Source organism: Camelus dromedarius, chromosome 28 (genome assembly GCF_036321535.1).
Source record: "Camelus dromedarius isolate mCamDro1 chromosome 28, mCamDro1.pat, whole genome shotgun sequence".
Classification (NCBI taxonomy): Eukaryota; Metazoa; Chordata; class Mammalia; order Artiodactyla; family Camelidae; genus Camelus; species Camelus dromedarius.
The window spans coordinates 21,498,176-21,520,790 of record NC_087463.1 but is presented as its reverse complement, the minus strand read 5'-3'; the positions used below and the strand labels follow the sequence as shown (position 1 = coordinate 21,520,790).

At 35.5% G+C, this 22,615-nt stretch overlaps 1 protein-coding gene across 2 annotated transcripts in view; it reads right to left on the bottom strand.

The window, feature by feature from the left end:
• Nucleotides 1-16,959, bottom strand: part of CCDC102B (coiled-coil domain containing 102B) — a 187,257-nt gene extending 170,298 nt beyond the window's left edge. The window contains exon 1 of one of the 2 annotated variants that reach the window (XM_031441764.2): nt 16,850-16,959. The gene's annotated coding sequence lies outside the window, so the exon portion shown is untranslated. The remainder of the gene's footprint in view (nt 1-16,849) is intronic. The other variant, XM_064480425.1, reaches the window with a different exon arrangement.
• Between the last annotated feature and the right edge of the window lie 5,656 nt (nt 16,960-22,615).

Below are 22,615 nucleotides of genomic sequence, written 5' to 3'. Positions count from 1 at the left end.
ATTTGCACATATAATAGGTAATTACAATTTTAGCTTTTTTTTCCCTGATTATGTCTGTTTACTACAAGGAAACATACCATAATGCACTAGCTAATTCATACTTTAGTTACCCAACCACTCAGATAAGTTCTCCAGAAGTTTCCTTGTCTTATGAAATTAATGCTAATTAAAACAATCATGTTCAGATCATCAGAATGTCATTATCAAATATACTTCTCAATGCAAAGGCATGAGTCTCAGCAAACAAATGGTTTGTAAAGCCCTTAACAAGTCTAATGACAGAATAGTTCTGTTTGCGCGCAGACACACACACACACACACATATCCCTATGATCATTTGCTTGATAACATCTCCATAGTCATCTTTCTTGCATTTTTTAAAATGCTCAATTGATAACCAACAAAATTCTCTGGACCTGCTTCAAAATAATGAGCATTAACAACACAAAGATAATCGGACTGGAGGGAAAAAGAAAAATGCAAGCTCAACTACTTCCTCTACCTTCTTTGAACATATTTCCATTTTCAAACATTTGGGACACATAAAAACAGAATCAAGATGATTATTTTGCTATTTAAATGTTGAAATTAAAATGGAAAATGTGAAAAAGAGAGTAACTGATATTTTGGAAGAAGGCTAAATTCAAATGTCAAGTTCCGCTTGTTCATTATGTTTACGACAGCCAGACCTACTTTTAAATTTCTAACAATCGTTGGCAGCATAAGAGATCTGACCTCAGAGTCCCAAGCCTCCCATAGCTCTGTTGCATAAAATCTAAAACAAACCCATATGCAAATTTCTTTTATATTTTAAGATTATCTGTACCATTATAAGTGAAAAGAATTCTCAAATATATTCATGTCAATTAAGCATTTCATAAAAGTAATAATAAACTGAAATAATGGAAAAACACATGTAACATTTTATAACAGCAGATTGTCCCTCGTAGTAAAATAAGTTGAAGATAACAGTTTTTTTTTTTTTCCAAACAGCAAAGGAGTAAGAGTTCTGATTTCCTTGGGGACTGTTCTGGCTTGAATACAACCCACAGCCTTTTTTCTCCCACGATAGAAAAGACAGAGGAAGCAAACACATCTTGTTAATCATAGCAGAAGTTAATGTGAACACAAAAACACTTTCTTTCTCATTTTGGTACATGTTAAAGTAAAACAAACTTATCTTTCTTTTTTCCTGTTTTCTGCTTTTAGCCATTATCCCTGATTTCAAAACAGGGCTAGTTCTTCAAAGAAAATTTCTGTAATTTCTCTTGTTACTCTAAAAAGTAAGAAGGAAATAGGCAGAAAGGTATAGTGAAAAGGGATTTGATTTAACTTCTGACCAGGTATAAGAGTGTGCAGAAGTTAACTTGTCCCAGAGTCAGTTTTAACAATAAAGCTGGAGTAATAATGCTGCCTACCTTATTAGTTTGCTGTGAGCATGCAAGGCCATAATATACATAAAGATCTAGGCACGATGTAGACATTAAATGAAGAGTAGCTGTCATTTTACGATTCTTTTCATTACATAAAATGTCCTTCCTGTACGTCATGAACTGTGTCTGAAATTCAAATACCCAGTAAAAACCAACGTTCACACGTTTCTAATCATGAGGACCAAATCTTCAGTGAAGCTAGGGGATATTTATCCTGAGAATCAGCTCTTTGAACAATCTGTTTTCTATCCCCCCTTTGGTCAGTACAGTATCTGCTAAAATGAAATCAAGGGAAATGTGATTTATTAAAACTTAGAAAGTGAAGCACGTAAAGATAAAAGAAAGAACAAGATAGAGGAATGTAAACAACTCCACTTCCAAATTATCTGAAGCTATGAAGACAATGACGTGATAAATTGAAGTAAACAGCTCAAAGGGATGCCTCCTTGGTTCCTGCCCACACAGGATGCACATTTCCCAGAGCCCAGAGAGACAGGCAAGTCTCCTCCAGCTCTGTCCTCAGTCTTAGCTTACACCTATAGTACTGAAAGCAGCTTGTGGCCCCTTTCCTGTTTACCCATTTCTGATATAAAGAACCTAATTATAGGAATGAGATCATTAAGCAATTGAAACTAATTGCTGACTTATGCTCTCCTGTATGCACACTGTACATTGTCTAACCTGTTGATTCTTTTCCTTAAAGAAGTAGGAATGAAGAATTAAGCAGTTAGAGAACGCCTAGCTCTCTGTCCCCACCGGCCCATTTGGCAATCCTGCAGGCAGCTCAAGGGGCAAGATAACATCTGAAGAGACAGTCAGCCGGTCTGCTCACAATGGAGATGATGCATGGAGATGATGCAGACCCTAACCTCCCGCCTCAATGATTCACTGAGATTCTTCCCCCTTTTTTCCCTTTAAAAACTGTCCTGGCTGAGCAGAAGCTTCGGAGTTGGTTTCTGGATAGCAGTCCGCCAATTCCCCAGATTACTGGTTTTTCTGATGAAAGCACTTTACCTGTCTATTGACACTTGCCTCTTGAATTACTATTTTTGAACAATAAGCAGTCAAACCTGAGTTCGGTAACAGTATATGAGGTACACAATCCAGATAAAAAGAGATCTTATGCCTATAGAAAGATGGTGTAGAAACTATTTGAAAACCAAAATAGAGTTCGATTTGTTCATCTGTACGTGTGTGTAATATGGTGAAGGCTGGTCAATAACGAAAGAATGATAGATATACACTATGCTTCCTTCTCAGTTTGTTCCTCCTTTATCTGTGGCCCTGTGCTCTGGTTAATTAATTTATTCTGGATTTATGATACCATATAATAATTTTAATATATCTGTTTTTACCACCCATCTATCAGTTTGCATCTTATTTATTTTTCTTCTCACAGTGACTAGAACATAGAAGACACTCAATTAGTTAATCTAGAGGGAACTAAAACTACCATTCAGTTAAAATAGAGTTTACAGCTGCCAAAATGCATACGATTGCAATTGTGTTTATGTATGTCCATTGTGCCATAACAAATTAATCTTATTTCATTAATCTGGAATCCTCAGGCTTGTTGGGAATGAAAAGTGTATTTGTCATGTGTGTATGTATGTGTGCACTTATGTGGCAATGGAAAGCGTGAATTTTGCTGTTTCAGGGAATTTAGAGGAAACTTTATATTTCTCATTCTGTAGAAGATTAACTCTGGCTTTACTCCATTTTTCCTATTAATAAAAGTCACCAATATCCTTTCAGTTGTATAAGCCCAAAATTTAGGTTTTCCTTACTAATCATTCTTCATCATCCTTTGTATTGAATCAATTACCAAGTCCTCTTCATTTTATGTTCTAAGAAGTTTTTAATCTATGTTCACCTTTCTCCATCTCAGCTCCCTTAGTCCAAGCATAGCCATCTTACTCTTAGATTACTGAAACAGGTTTCCAACTGTTCTCTCTTCCACCACTGTTCACCACGCAGTAACTGGAGAGGCATTTTTAACTTTTTCATTTGATTATTTCATCTTTGCTGAAACTCTTTCAATTGCTTTCCCATTATTCTTAGGATTAAGTTCAAAGTCCTCATTACAGCTGCACCAGTCTTACCCGCTGGCCTCTCTCTACTCCTCTCCTTTTCAGCATGCCCAAGTTTCTTCTGCTTGGATACCTACAAACTTTAATTCTCATTCTACCAAGCTTTTAGTCTTGGATTACCAAAACAACTTCCTTTGGGTGTCAATACTCTATTCCTACATGTTAGTTCTTCAGAAGGAATATTTCTTCCCTGAAAAATGCAGAAATTCCAGCTTGAACTAAAATATGCACATTTCATATTTTTAAAATAGAAAAAATAGAAAATTATGCATGGATATGCATAATTGTTGCTTTATTCTTGCTTTTATGTGTTTCCCCAAATATTCTGCAACAAACAAAACAGTAGAAAATGCTTGAATATTCATTAGTCTGAATTTTTTCTTCCTTGTGTGTTTTCCTTCCTCCTGATTTATTCAAAACATCAACCTACTCAATATTACTGAATATCTGAAATACATAACTTAGGGTCTACAGATTTGTAACACTAACCTATAGAGAGGCTATTCATATTTCTCATTATGTTCTTTAAAAATTCTTCTATTAATTTTACTGAACTACCACATGAAAGTTGTTTTCTACTGCTTTATAACTTCCATCATCCAGTGATCACACACAACCACAATTTCTACATGATTATAAAGCTCAATAAACCTAAAAGGAAAATTTTTTTCTGAAATAAACACCTTGGTTAACATTTAAATGTTTATCATAACATACATTTAAAAACAAATAACACTTTTTGTAAAGTAGAACAAAGACTATTTGACATGTTACTGCATTGTGAATTTTGAATCTTTTTAAATAAAATTATTCAAACATATTTTCCCATTAAAATACTGAGAAGTCCTAATGGAAATACGAAAAGCTTATTTTCCTTTCTGTAAACCCCAACCATGACTTAAAGCTTTTGCAATCTCCTTTATTTTCAGCAATAGAGTATTTAACAATAAAAGATCAAGCACTCATCACGTAAGGATGAAAATCTAACATTGTAAGTATATTTTTGCTTATATTTTACGAGAGTTTAACCTCATTCAGTGCCAGGAGGATAATCTTAAATTTATTTCCAATATGTAAAACTTAAAAGTTACCTGTATTTGGTGACTGAATCATTTCTCCATTTAAGTGAACATGCTCAGCTCATTAAAGCCAAACTCAACATTTGTCTCTTCCAGATCCATTCATTTTCTAACTCAGCTTCTCTCCATGCCTGTGAGAGTCAGACAGCTGTCCTTCACACTTCATGAAACCCCAGGGTCATCCCTCCCAAAAGCCTTCTACCTTTCAATCCCTTAATCACCTGGGCGATGCCTTTTAAAACTCCCTTTTTCGTAAAACTTTTCCTGCCTGCCTAAATTACTCCCTTTTCTTAAAGTTTGCATCACATCATCACAGAGAGGAAACTGTTTTCTTGAATGCTTCCATGAGGCTCAGTATGCTTTTATATGTAGTCTTCTTAATTTACAAAATTATTCGAATGAGTCTCTAAAAATCGCTAAATTTACAAATACCCAGAGAGTAACCTGCCCTCAGCAAGCATCCAAAAATAATACCGACTAACACACACTAACACTAAAGGTTTTATTTTCAAGATTGTTAAGGCAGATTGGGGTAAATTTCTCTTTAATTTTTTTTTTTCTAATGATGTAGAGTTGCAAAAACAAACAAAAAAGTTCGGGGTTTTCTGTTGCTGCATTTTAATTTTAACCAGACAGAAGTCATATGTGTGATGCATAGCAAAGTACACCTGACCAGGGCTTTACCACCTGCTGAGGACGTTAATGCAAATGACTGTCCATTTATGAAAGTTCTGCAGTTAAGTTTACAAATAACTTCCTTCCTGGTTAAAAAAACAAAAACAAAAACAAAATGGGTAGATGGATAAAAGAATCTAAGTCATCTGAAAAACGCTGCTCACTACCTCTTTCTAAATTTTTGGTCCTATTAGGTTTTTGTTTGTTTTTTTGTAATTTTTCAGACCAACGTCTCTTGTACCTAATGCACCCTGTTTCCAGATGAACACTCTCTTGAAAATCTCAATATAGCTCTCAGTTGGACTGGAATATTATCCCACAAACTAAAATATACAATTAAAGACAAGTAGTGTTAAATATCTAGTGTTAAAAGAGAAAGTGAGGCATATATTAAAATTTTAGAAGTTTATTTCAGCAAAAATTGATTCCAGTCAGGTAGTGCCAAACCAGACGTGGTTAAGAACACTCCACTGACAGGGGCTGAGGGGAGACTTTCGCAGAGAAAGGTTGGCAGCAGAGCAAGGAAATGATTGATCAGCTAGCTTCACCCCTAGTTGGCCGCTTGTGATTAGATGCCCTTAGGTTTCAGTTTAGTAACCTTGAGGCACCTGTGGGCTTAGGTTTGGTTTTGTTTCCACAGACGACCACAGCATTAGCGCCACCTCAGTCTAATGACCTCCTTATTTAATTAATTTAACAATAGTAATTTTAAGATTTTAAAGTATCTATATTTATTTCCATTTGTCTTTACTTTTATTTTCACTCAGTTTTGCATTTTAAAATTATGCCTGCAACTCATGTGAAACAAAGGCAAAAAAAAAAAATACACAGTTCAGGAAATGCATATGAAACAGTATATTTTGATGACCATTTTATTAAAAACATACACATGCCTATATGATAATGTTTACTCACTTCTGCATGTTGCTAAAGTAGAATAAGGGTAAACATCTCTTAGCTTTTGAGTCTTGAATATTCATGCATTCATTCAACTAGTATTTATTGAATTTCTATTATGAGCCAGGCACATTGTTCCAGGGGGTGAAGGTGCGTCAGTAAATAAATAGATTTAAAGGTCCATCCTCATGCAGCTTACATTCTGATTACATGTGAAATATAACCCACAGAAATTCAGGTCAGATTCAAATATATTAAACATTTTTCTCCAAAGGTTCCCTTGTAGCAAATTACCTACATGTTTTCACGTTTTTAAATATAACAAAAATTGGGTGATGAGTCAAACAAAACAAATTACTTTGAACTAAAAATAAAAGAACTGCACAAACTATAACACAGACTAACCCAATTTTTGGAGTTGAATCACATATTCCTGATTAATCTCCCAAATATAAATATTTACACATGTTCAACTCTTCTTCCTTTAAGGAAAATGAAGGAACTCTGGGCTGAGAGTGAATTGGACTTTCTAAAAGTCCTCAAAATATTTTAAACAGGAAACCAGCTGCCTCCACCCACCCAGGCAAAATGTCCAAAATGCAGAACTGCAGGAGCCGAGTCAAGCTCTTGACTACTCCAAATTACTACAAGCCAGATTTAGTCCTTGAATTATATGCCTGTGTGAATATGATTGAAGAGGACACTGAGAAAATAAAGTGATTAGTGAATAAGGACCAACCCAAGTTTCACAATTATGTTTTTTTCCCTTAAAACACATGATTAATCTATTTTAAAATCACAAGGCTACCTACCTCTGAATAGGAATAGGAATAGCGTAAGTTCCAGAAAGCATATTTTACCTCTTATGACATGAATGGAAAAAATATAAAAGGAACACGTAAAGTTGATTTTGTGTATAATTAAAAGTATACATTTCTAGTACTATAAGGATATTAAATCAATTATTTTCTCTTGCCTCCCCCCCCCCCCCCCGGGGAGGAGGTAATTAGGTTTATTTGTTTATTTAATGGCAGTACCAGGGACTGAACCACGGGCCACGTGCATGCAAGGCATGTGCTCTACCACTTGAGCTATACCCTCCCCTCTTGCCTTTTTTTAGTGGAGGTACTGGGGATTGAACCTTGGACCTCATGCATGTTAAGCATGCACTCTACCATTGAGCTATGCCCCTTCTTCCCCCCCCCCTTTTTTTCATTTTCTCTTGTCAAGGAACATTTTTATTCTAAAAAAACTGAAATGAAATAATATAGAAAAAGCAAAGGAGAATAAAGAAATGGTTCAAAACTGGCTATTCTTACGTAACAAAAGGAGAAATATTTATACATACATATCATCACACATTACCAGAACACTAGCTAATAAGATGTTAATGTTTAGACAAAATGTTGACTTCTTATCTCAGTCACTGACACTAGATTTACAGCCAGGTTACATTTCTACGGACTCTTCTAAAATAAAAATAGTATCAATTATACAAGTTTTCTAATTCTTTAAATTTTAATTGCTATAAAACAAGTAATCAGTTTTCAGATATATCACTGGGAGGAAAACACCTTATCCTAGAAAACAAAGATGGTGGTTGTAACTTACTGAAGATACTTCTTATGATAAGAGATGCAAAATCTTGATTTCACCGGAAAAATTTCATTTGTAAGGTTTTATAATCTTAAGAAAGAAAAGACATGACATATTTGAAGATGTCAATGTTAGATTTTGATTTGAATATCAATTACTCTATGTGCTAGTGAAATTTCTTCCCTGGCCATACTTCCTTCATTTTAGCCAAAATATATTAGTAATTTGTTTAGACATAAAGTCTCTCAACTTCTCCAGTCATCTTTTTAAGTGTTGATATTCTGGCTTTTGTCCTTTGGAATAAGAATAGATAACACTAAAGAAAAAAGCAATTTAACTATAAAGCAGCACTCTTAACGTAATTGCTAATTGATCTGGAATCAGTTTTCATTTCTTTGTTTTTATTGTAGGCACTGTTTTGTAATTTCCTTATTAAAGGCAGTTAAGGAATTGGATTAAAAATGTCAAAATAACAGGAAGTTAATAGCCAGTGTTTATATTTCTCAAAAGATAAGGCTTTCCAGACCCTAAAATAGAAAATGTAAGTCATGTGCAAGGAAAACGGCAAAGAGCTGAAGACCAGATTAAATTCAGATTTTTTTAAAACTCACTTTGTTTTTATCTACCCTCCCAGTTGTATAAATATTTTTTCTTCAACTCTTTCCCAAGTAATCCCTATAGTGCCACAGTTTCAAAGCTTTCTCAAAAACGTTATTTTTACTTTTTTTCCTCTCTCTGCACTCCCAAATTTGTATCTTTTGTTTAATTCATAAAAAAACTAAGAAATTTGTAGATTTCTAGAAATTGGGTTTTATCATTTTCATCATTGCCTGCTTTTCATAGCAATGAGGTTTTCTTAAATTATAGCTGGGAGAGAACCTATTGGTGCCAGTTATTTCCACACGTCACCATAGGTCACATATTCTCAGTATCAGTATAACAGAACTGTATTAATTTAACATCATCAGAATGGTATAGTGGAACCCAGAGAACACTGGGTTCAGAATCAGAAAATCTGGGATTACTCTGCAACTTGGGAAGGTTGCTCAAACACGTATCTTCGTTTACAACACGTAGATAAGTATCATGCCTAAATATGATCTATGGTTGCTGTGAGAATACTTTGTAAGTGTATATATTTTGGAGCCTGTGTTGTCCAATATGGTAGTCATTATGCAGATGAAGCTAGTGAGCTCTTAAAATGAGGGTGGTCTAAACTGAGATGTGCTGCATGTATGAATCAGGCACAGTATAGAAAATAAAATGTAAAATATCTCATTAATGATCTGATATTAACTAAGTTTTGGAATGACAATATTTTTAATATACTGAATTATGTAAAATAAATTATTAAAATTGATTTCATGTTTATTTTTAACTTTGTAGTGTAACTGTAAATTGCATGTGCTGCTTGAATTATATTCCTATTGGACAGCTCAACTCTAGAATATTTAAAAAAATTATGGGGGTTTCTTTTTATAGAGAATTTTACAGAAATAGAAAACCATGTTTTGATTTTTTTAAAACAAGTTCTGTGCGTTTTTGCAATATTTCTTGTCTCTATTTTACAGAGGCTTTCTATTGGTATTTCAAATTAAGATGTTTATTAGTAGCATTATTTACAAATATATGCTTGGCACCTGCATTTTATTGACTGGAAATACAGACCACAGTAGTCATGCCTGTTACTTAAATATAAACAACATGATATTTTAATTCTCTGCCTCCTGGTCACATAATGCAGAAGAGGTGACGCTGCACTAGTTGCACCAAAATAGAATGGACATCATTCAAAACATGGGATATATGTCTGGTCAACCTTCTCATCTAAGCTTTAACGAAAAAAATCCATTTGAATGTCTTCAGTCACTTGCAAAAAAAAAAAAAGGAAAACAAAAGAAATCCGATTAAAATACATTTGAAAATATATTTGAAGCTATTTAGAAAGCTTGGGTTTTTAGACAAAAATGATTCTTCTTTTTAATTGATCAATAAACTTTAATTTTTAGTATAACATAATGTTTCTTCACAGAAATACAAAAATGATTCTTAAACTTAAAAATACATGTAATTGCTAAAATATTAGTTGTATTATAAACTGAAGCCCAAGAATACTAAATAACATGATTAATTATGTAACTTTATTTTATTTTTATCCAAAACATTGGCAAAATAAGAAGCATCTAGAAAAATTATGGGCTTACAATTTGTTAGATGTGAAAAATTGTCTAGATCTTAACTCTGCCTAAAGATTGTTCTCTTAATACAGTCTGTAAGACCAATCAAAGCATCACGAAAAATAGTAAGAAGGCAAATGAATAAAATCACAAACAAAAAATTAGTCTCAGCAGGGGAGTGAGCATTAAAATGAGTGTCTACTTGTAGATGTTTATGTTTTGCCACAATAAAAGCTGTATATATATATATATTACATTATGCTTTTCTATGTATTTTTATGAAGACTTTTCCATATTTAAATAAATTTCAAAGTATTTATTAATAAAAAATAAAATAAAATTTATTTAGTAAAAACAGTTGTTAATTGATTATGTAGTAGAGGGATGAAATATGTTTTCAGGAACAAAATCTTAATGTCCAAAATATTTTCACATGCATTATCCTCACAATATTCTCATCTTTCAGTCCCGGTTAATTCCAATGATTTTACCTCACCCAACCATTGGTTGCTTGTGTATCCTAGAAGCCATGACCGAATTATCAATTCTTCCCCATTTAAATGATAATCACCTCTCTGATTATATTCTACTATTGTCCCCATAACTCTCTTCTTTGACCCAACTTGGACCTCCTGTAAGTCAATTCTGTTGCCTTCTGTTTCTCAGCTGCTTCATAGAGACGCTGCCCTCCCTAGTCTGTACTCCATTATTAGCAAATTACTGTCAGCTAGAATGGCGCCCTCTCCACTTTACCTTCCTATAAAACTCTAATTCTGGTTAATTCCAGCTACCTTCCTGTTTCACCTATGTACCTGGTCATACTTAGAGAAAATATACCTTGCTATCTGGTCTCAGTTCAAATTCTTGACTCTGATATCAAGCCAGCCTTTAGTGCCACCACACCAATTGGATCAATTCACACTCCCATTCTTCTGAACAACCCCACACATTTTCTGTCTTCAAACTCGCCATGTCTTTCTCAACTCCTCCGTCTCTCCTGATGAACTTGTTTTTTCTATTTCACTAAGGAAAGAAAAGTTACCAAAGACAACTATTATCCTCTGGTTCTACCAGACCTGTCAGTCTCATTAAAACCCTTACACTCTGCCTGTTTCTGTGGAGGGATCCTTCACACCCTTAAGGCCAAACTTCCCATTTGTATGCGCCATCTAATTGCCTCTTATAGACTCATGATGATGGCTCCTCCAAAAACCACCCCCTGTCTTCCCTTTAATAAGTTTACACCTCTCTTCTAGATCATTCTCATCAGCAAATGGGCATGCTGGGATACCTTCGACCTTAAAAAAAATTATCTTGATCCCCATCCAGGGGCCATCCTATTTCTGGAATTTTTTGTAATGAAAATCTTTACACACATTTTCACTCATGCAATTCTCTCTTGAACCCACTGTATCAATATTCAAACGTAGGTCTCTATAAAAACAAATAATCAATGACTTCTACATGGCTAAATCTAATTAATGATTAACTCCTAGGCTTGATTTTCCTGTCTTATTGACCAGCGAGTAGCATTTACGTAACTGGCCATTCCATTTTTCTGAAATCAGCCATTTACTTAGCTTCTGGGAGCCTCCTCTCTCATGGATTTTCTCCTACCTTGGTCATTGCTGCTTCTGATTCTGCTTCAGTGGCTCTGTCTCACCTCACACCTCTGATATGGAAGTGCTCTGCTGCTCAGTCTTCACACAGCTTCTCTTCCCCAATGGTAATCACTCTGACTGAATGCATCCAGTCCCTTTCCTTCAAATCCACCTATTTCCTAATGTTTACCAAAATTATCTCCATTCTGAAATCTTCCTTTAATTCTGGACTCACATATCTGGCTGACAACGTAACACCACTACTCCAAGATCTAATTGGCATCTCAAATTTCACATGTCCAAAAACAAATTCTTGAACACCAGCCCCCAATCTAGACTATTCCTCCTACTGGCCTCCCTCTGTCAATTAACAGACATTTCATCATTCCAGCTTCTCAGATCAAGCCAAGAGATCCTTGATTTCTCTTTTTTTCACATTGCTTATCATCATTGTTGGAAAGTTCTATCAGCTCTGGCAGGGAAATGTGAAATGTGTCCAAAATCTCATCAAATTCATCTCTATTATCCATCTCAAACCTCCATATCTCTTGTCTGGACTGTCGTATTTAACCAGTCCTCCTGCTTCAACTTTTTTCCTACTCCAATGTTTTCTCCACAACACAGCTGGAGTGATCCTTTTAAAACTTAACTTATTATGCCATATCTAGGTTTCGAGAATGTGTCATTTTCATTAATTTATACAAACACAATACTCAATAATACCACTTACAGCCACACGGTGGACAAAGACTGCCCACCTCTAAGGAATATATGGATATAAAATTTAGGAGCTGAATTTTGTTGTCAGCTGGAAGACCCTGGCCTTCTGTGAGGATCCCATTTCTAAGACAGCGGTCCTGGAATCTTTCCCGTCAATCTGCACGTGAAGGTCAAATTTATTTCAATCCCATATTCAAATTCAGAAGCCAGAATGTAGATTCATATAGCATCAACACCTTTATAGAGTCCATTCATTACATGTCGTAATTGCCACAATCTACGTTTTCAATCCACACAATCGTTAAAGTTTATAACTCAAGCCTTGTCACTACAAAAAAGAACAGAGAAGCTTGGGCAGCATCAGAGAATGGGATGAGAGCAACTCAAAGCTGCCTGGCTTTGGCCCGACTCAGTCCTGCTGTGGAGTTTACCCACAGGAGACTCTGAACTAGAGATGGAATGAATCACCCCGGAGCCCTTAGACAACCCCTGTGATCACTCCAGCTCCTACCGAATAGCTTACACACAGAACCTTCCGGAACTACATTGAACTCCAGTGGATCGCCTGGCCCGTCCACCTCTCCTCCTCCTCTCCTTTGCTATTGAGTGTTACCATTCCACTGAGCGCTTATAGTTTGTGAGTTATGTTTTCACCTCGTTCAGATGATGAGTAAACAGAAGACAGGAAATCTAGGAGTATATGCTGAATAATAAAGCCAGTTCATCTTTTGCAGCCATCACAAATTCAACTTTTGACATAAGGCCTTCATAATCCTAAATTTACTTAGGGAGGAAATGAATGGTTCTGTGAAAAACCCTCAAAACTATTTCTGTAAAAACTAGTCTAACGTTGCTTCAGGCTCTTCTTCATTGAAAAATGTTGTCACTTTGCCTTGTGGTACATTTTTAAATGGTTCCTGCATCTTAGAAACATATGTTTATGAGTCAGTGACTGAAAGACTTACTTCTATGTTTTTTAAACTTTAATTCTACAGATTAAAAGCAAGCATTCTGATAAAATAGCATTTGTAAACTCTGCAATGAGCCATGTTTTCTGCCCAATACTAAAGATATTTCTATCTTCAGCTACCAAAAAAAGATGCTTCTATCAGAATTTTAATATCAGATATCTTTACATCTTTGTTACACATAAGAGCACTTCTTAGTAAATATCACTGAATGTAAATCACCCAGCTAATATTTAAATATATAATAATATTAATAATCCTCTGTGAAGCTATGATTTCAATGGAATGGCCCTGAGCTCAATCCATCTTCTTTTTGATGAGCTGATTTCCTCCAGTAAAATATGTATCTAGTTTTCCTTTCTAAAGCCAAAGTCTGAAGTTCACACTCGATCACAGTTGAGCAGCTGTACTTGGTCAGTGCACTGAGGACTGGGCACAGGGTATACAAAGTGCCCTTTGGATACAGTCTTTAAATTCAGCCTAGATCTATTTAATTAAAATAAAATGCCATAAGATCACTGACCAAAGTATTTGAAATGACAAATGTACTTAACTCTTTTAGTAGTGGGAAGTTTAAAAGGATGAATCTTTACATTATCTGTTTGGGTGCTTTGCAACAGGCATTATTCCAATAAAGCCTACTTAAGTGATAGTAAGCTTCTAAAATAGTAGATAGTACATTTCCAAGACCATAGCAGAAAAATTATATATGTATTCAAAACTCATTATTATAACAAGGTAATTTTATACTTCTATTTCATTAAAAACATTGAAAAATAGAAAAGAAGAAAATGAATGCTATTTCAGATAGTAGTCCCATTCTATTTAGAGGAAAAGCAAAATAATGTGTTTAAAGCTTGAATATTTGAAGGGGAAAGTGTTGATAAATAGGTTCTATTTTTTTTTACTACAAATATACTGTTCTCAACATCACCTATTAACAATATAAATTTTATATATGCTCTTCACCCATTGAAATAAAACTTTTGTGATATTTTTCTTTGGTAATAATTGAGTCTTCCCACAATTTTAAGAAGGCACTCATTCATACTACACATCAAAATAAAACAAAGGAATGCCAGTGTGTTTCCAATACCATTTCCAGTCACTTTACATATTTCACTTGTGAATAAGCAATATGAGGTGAAATTTCCTTTGAGAAATCAAAATATATCTTCTTTGAATATGAATACAACATTCAAGAAAATAAAAGAGAGAGGACAGCATAAGAGTTGAATATGAGAACAGCCAATTTAAATGTAAAAACTGCTTATTTTCAGTAGCAGTTTCTTGTTTCTATTCCCAAAGGCAGGAGTGGACCACCTGAGAGATGTGATTAGCTGGGATTTACAGATGCTGGAATTGATCTGCCTGTTGTCTTACCGCCTCCGTCCTGCACTCTATCACCCCAATGCCCATTCCAAACCATCCTGCTAACTCTTGCCAGATTCACATTCCTAAAATACCAGTGCAGCACAGTGGAATGGCTCTCGAACCAGAAAGACATTGTTTGGAATCCTGGCTCCACTTACTATATCTATGGCCTTAAAGAAATCATTTCACATTTCTGAACATCAGATTCCTTTGTGTGTAAAATGAAGACAATATGTAAAATGAAGTTCATTTGATTGCACAACTATCAAAATTGTAGATGTATGTAAATTATCTTGTACACGGAAGCACAATTATGTGTTGACAGTACGACCATGATGAAGATGATGATTATGAAGAAGAATAAAATGATGCAGGAAAAGGAGGAGGAGAATGACGATAAGGAGAAGAAATACCCTCATCTCTTAAGAAACTTGCAATTGCCCCAATTGCATAATATAAAAGGACAAGACGAATCTGTGTGAATTTCAAGACACTCCATGACTTTGTCCTGCTCTATCCACTGAGCACAGTGTCTGGAACTCACAAGGTGTATTTTTTCTGCTCCAGGCTTTACTTCCTATCCTTCCTGGCTTTACATTAATTTATGTCTCAAAACCCTTTGCTCCAACTACATCTACAAAATAAGAATACTCTTTTTGCTTTTCAGCAACTATCCAAATTTTACCGATTTGTTTAAAGTCTCAGCTCAGGAAGCCAGACTTTTCTTTCAAGCCTTCTCTAAAATCTTGTTAAGAAGGGAACATTGAAGGTTTTATCATTATGGCAAAATTCAGCTGACCTTGTAATATAAGCAGAGGAGATATGATGTATCTTCAAATAGAAATGGCCTGAGATCATTTTCAATTTTAAAGAATTACTTCCATTATATGTGTGGCTCTAATAATAAGATGAAACCCTCATAAATGTCAAGGCCACACCCATAGTGAGGCACCAAGAAGCTATGTCCCAGTGATTAAGTAATTACTGAATCCAATGAAAACATATGAGGAGTGCAAAACAGAAATTACTCAATGATCTTATTTTACAAGAAAACTATTTTTTTTTAAGTTTTGGGGGAAAAAAGCAATTCATATAAAACATTTTTCTAAATATTTAAATAGACTTCATATTTTAAATTAATAGTGCAAAATCATACACAACTTCGACAAATACCCTATCACCAGCTTTTCAAGATTCCTTTCTAATCTAATGCTTATGTAAAAATATGGAGAAAAGTAAGGATTAAATAATTTTAACTTATATGTGAGGATATTTGACAATAAAATGATTAACAGAAAAATATTTAATCAAAAGTTGTAATAATACCTTATCCCACAAAAATATTAGCAAAATTATATTCAGATGATTTTAGCAAATTAGAAAAACTCGTGTTTATGTAAATGAGAATATCAAGAAATATCATTGTATATTTCAATGCCATATGTTACTTACATGTTTCCAATTACATTTTTTAAAGACTATCTCCCTTATATTTTTATTTAACAGACTTAGCCACTCAACATTCATTTTATAATTTATCTTTGCAGGAAACATAAGCAAATACTTCCCAATGGTTTCCAGAGATTTTTTTTCTTCCGTTCTGTAATTAATTTCTATGGAGTAGAAAGTATCTCTTCCATTTTATTATGTACAGAATTTTATTATTTTATTCTGTCTCTTCCCTACACTACCTAGGTTACTTATATAAAGAAATTAATATTAGTGCTAAGTTTGAAGCATATTTTTCTGTCAACATAAGGACTAGCACAATGAAAATAGCTCTAAATGTATGAAGCATAAATATGAGGATTTGCAAAACAATTTTACTATTTTTTCACTCTAAGAATATAGATTACTTCAAACACATTGACTAACTCGTATTCATTTGCAAATACAAAACAAAGTTTTCTTATCAACATATGACATTACTGTCTAAATTTAGAGTTGAAAATCTTACCTGAGCTTTGTTAGTATACAGCTGTTTTTTTAAAACACAGGAAATGTATGACAAGCTGTCAGTATAAATAACACCAATGTGGAAAATGCAAAAGGGAGGGAAGAAATCAAGTCCATTTTAAGAAGAAATTCCAAATCCCTCAATTTCCCAGACTTACAGTAGTTTTGTTCTGCATCTTACAAGCAACTCTATTTTTCTTTGCTCCGAGAAGAATACATGCTTTGCCCCAGCAGGAAAATATAAAAATTAAATAGAAAACCACAAGGTTATTAAGCATCTTACCCTCTGGGCTTGCTGGGCTGCTCCAGCGGCTCAGTGTTACAGGCACATGTGTAAACAACAGAATTTCCTGCATCCTTTTCTCATCTGTGCAGCTCTGGGGTCCTGGCCAACAGGATTATTTCCAGTATTAAGGCCAGTCCACACTAACTCGAAAAAGATTCCTATTGGCTGTGAAGTTTTATCAAAACCAATACCACAACACCCTTTGTGGATCATAAGTGAGCTATCCAAAATGAAATCATTTTCACGTTCTCTAACTCAGTGTGGTCATCCAACACGTCCTGCACAACCTATCTGAAACTGTGCACTGTGAGTGATAAAGGAAACACCCACCCCTTTATACACCAGTGTGTTGAATGTTTAGTAACAATTTGTATAACTGGCAATCATAGTAAAAAAATGGCAAAGCAAAAAGTACTAATAACGTATCTATCTGCAAAAGATTTAAAGAAAGATTACACTACAGATTACAGGAACAATAGGAAACATCATTGGTTTAACTCGACTTTTATTGGATTGCCCCAAAACAGAAAAAGAAATGATAATAAACTATTTGGGTACAGAAATCAAGATACAAAAACTGTATGTCAAAACCTTTGATTTCAGTCATGTTGGCAGGAATTGTGAGCTGCAGTGTCCAGGGCCCGCAAACAGAGCTCTCTGGCCCTTTTCCCCTGGGGAAAAAAAAATGAAATGACTTTCCAGTGACATGATGCAGCTGTCAGGAAGTGTTCTGATGAATGGGTGATGGCAGGCCACATAAAAACGCCTCTGGTTGAAACTAACAGCACAGAATGCTCAAAGAGGAACAGGAGAGGGCAGAAGAAACGCAATCACTATGTTCCTTATAAATAGCACGAGAACGGCATTTGAAAGTCAGAGGGTTAATGTCTTCAAATTATTTTGTTCTTCCTCCCTACTTAATTTGGAGGAATATTCTTAGCTGAATTACCTACTTGTCATCAATTTCTACTCAACAGCCTCCTTTCCTCACTTCCTGCTGCAATGGCGAAGGTGACCATCCCCTTATAGAAAGTGAACTAACCCTCTGATGTTCTCTTTTGTTTTGTCTTTTCAGAAAATGTGTCGGTCACCATACTCTTTTCTCTTTCTTTGAACTCTCTCCCTTTTGTCTGGATTTTCCCCATGAGACTTCAAACACCATCGGTTCTTCGGTCAGTTTTAGTTTTGCCAATGAATCTCACTTTCAGTTCGGTCGTTTTCGCCTGTAGGTACCATTCTCTTCTCCTTTGGGCTCAGATGTCTGAAAGAGTTCTTTCCAGCCAAGAACCCCATTCAATACTCCAAAGTGATTGTCGCTGAAGACACACACTTGCACACACACACACACACGCACACACACACATTCACACATGTGCACGTTTTGTGTTTTTTTAAGCTTACAGACCCTTCTCAGCCCTCATTCTATTTGTCATCCATCTACGCAGCCTTTGATGCTGTTCACAACCCCACTGACGTGAAGACTCTCTTGTCTCTTAGCACTACGTCCTCCTGGTCTTCCTCTTGACCACTCACCCCTTCTCCCCGCTTTCTGGTGGTTCCTCTTTCCCCTCTCATCCCTCCATATACATCAGGTATGTCCTCGTGTAAATCTACTGCCTCTCAGGATAATGCCACCCATTCTGATGGTTTCAATTATCACCTTTCTTTTCTGATGGTTCCCAAATATGCACAGTTGGATCCAATCCACTTCTGAGTCTCAACATACTATACTCTGCTACTAGAAAATAGGACAATACATCCTCAAGATATTTAAAACTGAAACCTCTCCATGGACTTGCTGTGTTGTTTACCTCAGCAATGCCAACCAGTCTCACACTTTGCTGAAGGAAAAAAAAACAAAAACAATTCTGGAAGTCATCCTTGACTTCTTTTCTATTCTATGTTCAATCCAGCATCACTTCCTTTTGATTTTACTTCAACGATCTGCCCAGTCCTCTCTCTTCCCACTGCAACAATCCTGGTTGAGGCATCCATCATAATCTATCTGGATCACCTCAGTGTCTTCCTAAATGATCTTCTGCCCCCAGACTTGTTCTTCCCCATCTTTAGTAAGAGTTACTGTGGTTGATTTCCAGTACTCATGCTACTTGAAATTGTTGAAGATTTTTAATCCCCTTATCAAATCCCTTCCTTAAAATACATTTGCCAGGATGCAACTTTCCTGGAGGATTTTTTATGACTTGTTGACCGTGTCATGTCCTTGTCCCCTCTTTTATTACTTTGCTCTCCTCTCAAGGAGGAATCTGCCCAAGGGATGATCACTGGTCCTGTTCTCACTCCACATACATCTGTTTCTGTGGCTTCTCTTGCCATGCATATTACAGTGGCCTGAATTATGTTCTCCAAAAAGATTGTCAAAGTCTGCACCCTTGGTAACTGAATGTGCCCTTATTTGTAAATAAGGTCTTTGCAGATGTAATCAAGTTAAGATGGGGCCATCCTGGATGAGAGTGGGCCCTCATAGAATGACTAGTGTCCTTTTAAGACAAGGGAATTTTAGACACAGAAACACAGGGGAGAACACCCCAAGGAGACAGATGCAGAAATTGGAGTGACGTGTCTATAAGCACAAGAATCTAGGAAGGGGCAAGGAAGAGTCCTCCCCTAGAGCTTTTGGAGAGAAAGTACGGCCTTGATTTTGGGCTTCTAGCCTCCAGAACTGTGACACAATAAATATCTATTGTTTTAAGCTAAGAAGTTTGCAGTAATCTGTTAAACAGCCCTAGCAAATATACTAATATATAAATAATTCCCAAACATATATGGCCAGCCCGAAGCAGTTTATCAACTTCAGATCTGTATTTCTAACAGTCTGATGAGAATAGACATTGGGGGCCATTTAAATCTCTCAATAATCTCCAAACACCAGATCTGTTATTCTTCTTCCAAAACCTCCACTGGGCTCTGTGTTATCAGTCTTAAATATAGACACCATTATCCAGTCTCTCAGGCTAGAAATATTTTTTATTATTCCTGAGTCCTCACTCCTCTTCACCCTTCAAATACAATACCTCATTTTTATAGTAAAATCTGAAAGAATTGTCTGTTTGTCTGTCTCCACTTCATCTCCTCCATCTCTTTTGAACCCACACCAATCAGATTTTTGTTTTAGCAAAACAATTATTTACTAGCCAGTTTATAAAGTACTGATCAGTAAAATCTGGTTATATAGAGAGGGCATTGTCTCACTTAGAACTTTGTCCAACAAAGGCTATTTTTTCCCATACAACCCTACTTCCCCAGGGGTCAGAAAGTGGAGTAGGTGTCCTGTTCTGTCCTTATTGCCAAATCTGGGTCATAAATGCTTTGTTGATTGACAGTGTGGTACCTACTAGCATCATAGAAACAAAGTTATCCCCTATCTCCATCTTACTTCAAAGGGTACATTGTCACTGTGACTTATAACACACACACACACACGCGCATAAGTGTACAAAACCTTCGTTCCATTAACACTCCATATCCCATAAAAAGGAAGAGGCACATAAGAAAAAAAGGAGGAAATTCAGCCTTGGAGTTTTCATAATTTGTTGGCAAGTTCACAACAGCTTTAAGCACTCAGCACACTCAATGCAGGCTGGTTTCTGTGTGAGTGTTTATTCCAATTTCACTTTCTATATTAGGTCCTCCCTGTGAATTCTGATATTTGCTTACGTAACAGTACCATTTCTCAACTTCCTCCCTACAAAGAGAATTTTTATTTTTGTTTGGGGAAACAATGTATTCAGCGGAAAAAAAAAAAAAAAAGAGTATGTTACCAAGACTCCCAGAGAAGTTTTGTCAGTGAAACATAAGTGAAAGCCTGATGGGCATCTTTGCGAAGTTTTGTCTTCCTGGTCTGGATGCCTCTCCATCTCACCTCTTTCCTCTTCTCCTTTCCTCGAACAAGGGTAGGAGGCTGGAAGTGGAGAGGCATTTAACCTAGGTCATAAGGTCACGATTCAGATGGAAGCCGAGTGGAGAACAGCAGGAGGAGCTGGGACCAAGATTGGCCTCGAGCGGACTTTGGTGACGGGAGGAAAAGAGAATTCAGCTGGTTCAGCCACTGTCATCAGGGTTCTCCCGCGGCTTTATTTATTAAAGTGGGAGCTGCAGGCCAATAAAAAGTTGTAACAGTATCTTACAGCAGAAACCGTGGGGAATGAATATTAATCAGAACTGATTTTAGTCTAGATCCTTATCACCTAATTGAGGAACCCTGAAGGAACCGTGACATTGAAATCTCCCGCAGAAACCTTTACTCAGTTTTACAGCTATTTCGCATCGTCTCTGTGAGGCTCCTCCTGATTCCCGCAGGAGTTAACGCTGCAGCCAAAGGTGATATTCATGTACTTAGTCTCATGTCCGTTTCCTCAGGGAACTGTACATTTCTTAAGGAGATAATGTTGTATTTGTCTCTGACCTTTTGCAAATGAGCAAATTAAGTAATGAATAAACGAATGAAGGTGTAAATAAATAAATATATGAATGTTTTAGGAAAGAAATGAAAACAAAAATAATGAGAGTATCTTAGAACTGGACAAATTTTAGAGAAGGTAACTTAGAAAGACATATTTTAAAACATTGGGTAAGCGGTGAATTTAAAATTTCTCCTAATATTTTCCCCTACTTTTATAAGTTGAAAGAATTTATAGTGCCAAACATTACACATATATGCCTTTCACTGACAAAGTAAGAAAAACAGAAATATTAACAAAGTAAGACAAGTGGAAAAGATTTTCCTTGGATCTTACTATTTGAAGTCAGCTGTTCTGTTAAATTTTAATTGCTACAATTTTATGACACTAATAATATTTGTTGATTATTCTAAAGAAACGTAATTGTGTCAGTAACTGAAAATTTTTTGCAAGGAAGCCAATTTTGGTTTTGATTGAAATGCACTAGGTGATTTGAAATCTCAGATTAGAAACGTGTACACACAGACTCACGGAGTACATTGTGATTTTACAAACACACCCTTCATCAATCAAGAGACCAGCTGGGAAGCTACGTCTTTTATTAAACTAACTTGTGCCTGTTCACATACATCAGTTACATAAATCTGAATGTCAATTTGTGAGTCATATTGCAGTGTCACAGAAAATATTCTTCTTCTTCTCTCACTCTTTCAGAAGTAGGAATTATTGTCTCACAGTGTCCAGAATTTCTTTACAAGCACAATGTATATTTTCTATGAAAATGTCTAAGTTGTAACACAAAGCTAAATTGATTTATATTTTGTCAGTTGATGGAAAAGTTAAGGAAAAACTGTAAGAATCATAAATCTGATCCACAAGAGAGCATATGTTAAAAAGAAGAGGCCCTGATCTCAGGTAGACGTCAGAATCACATCCCTGAGCCTATCAGCCCCTTTATTTATAAACTAGATGTTATAACCTATAGAGAGATGCCAAGGGTTAAGATGGATATAGGAATACAATGTGCTTATGTATCTGGATATAATGTCATTATATAATGGATATAAAGTGCTTAACAGAGACCTAAAATTAAATAAATTAAAGCTCTCATTAGTAGTAATTATTTTTAAAAGTAGTATGTTAAATCATGTCCGAAGAGATCTGGGTTTGCTCTGGATCTCAATGTGTTGTCTATGTTAGACCATGTATTTTACTTCAATGAAGGAAAATCAGGGAGGCAAAAATGTATATTGAAAATTATTATTACTTTTCTCATGTTATAAGTGTCTATATAAATGGCAAAATATACACTTTAATGAAAACTCTATCAAGTCTATCATAACTA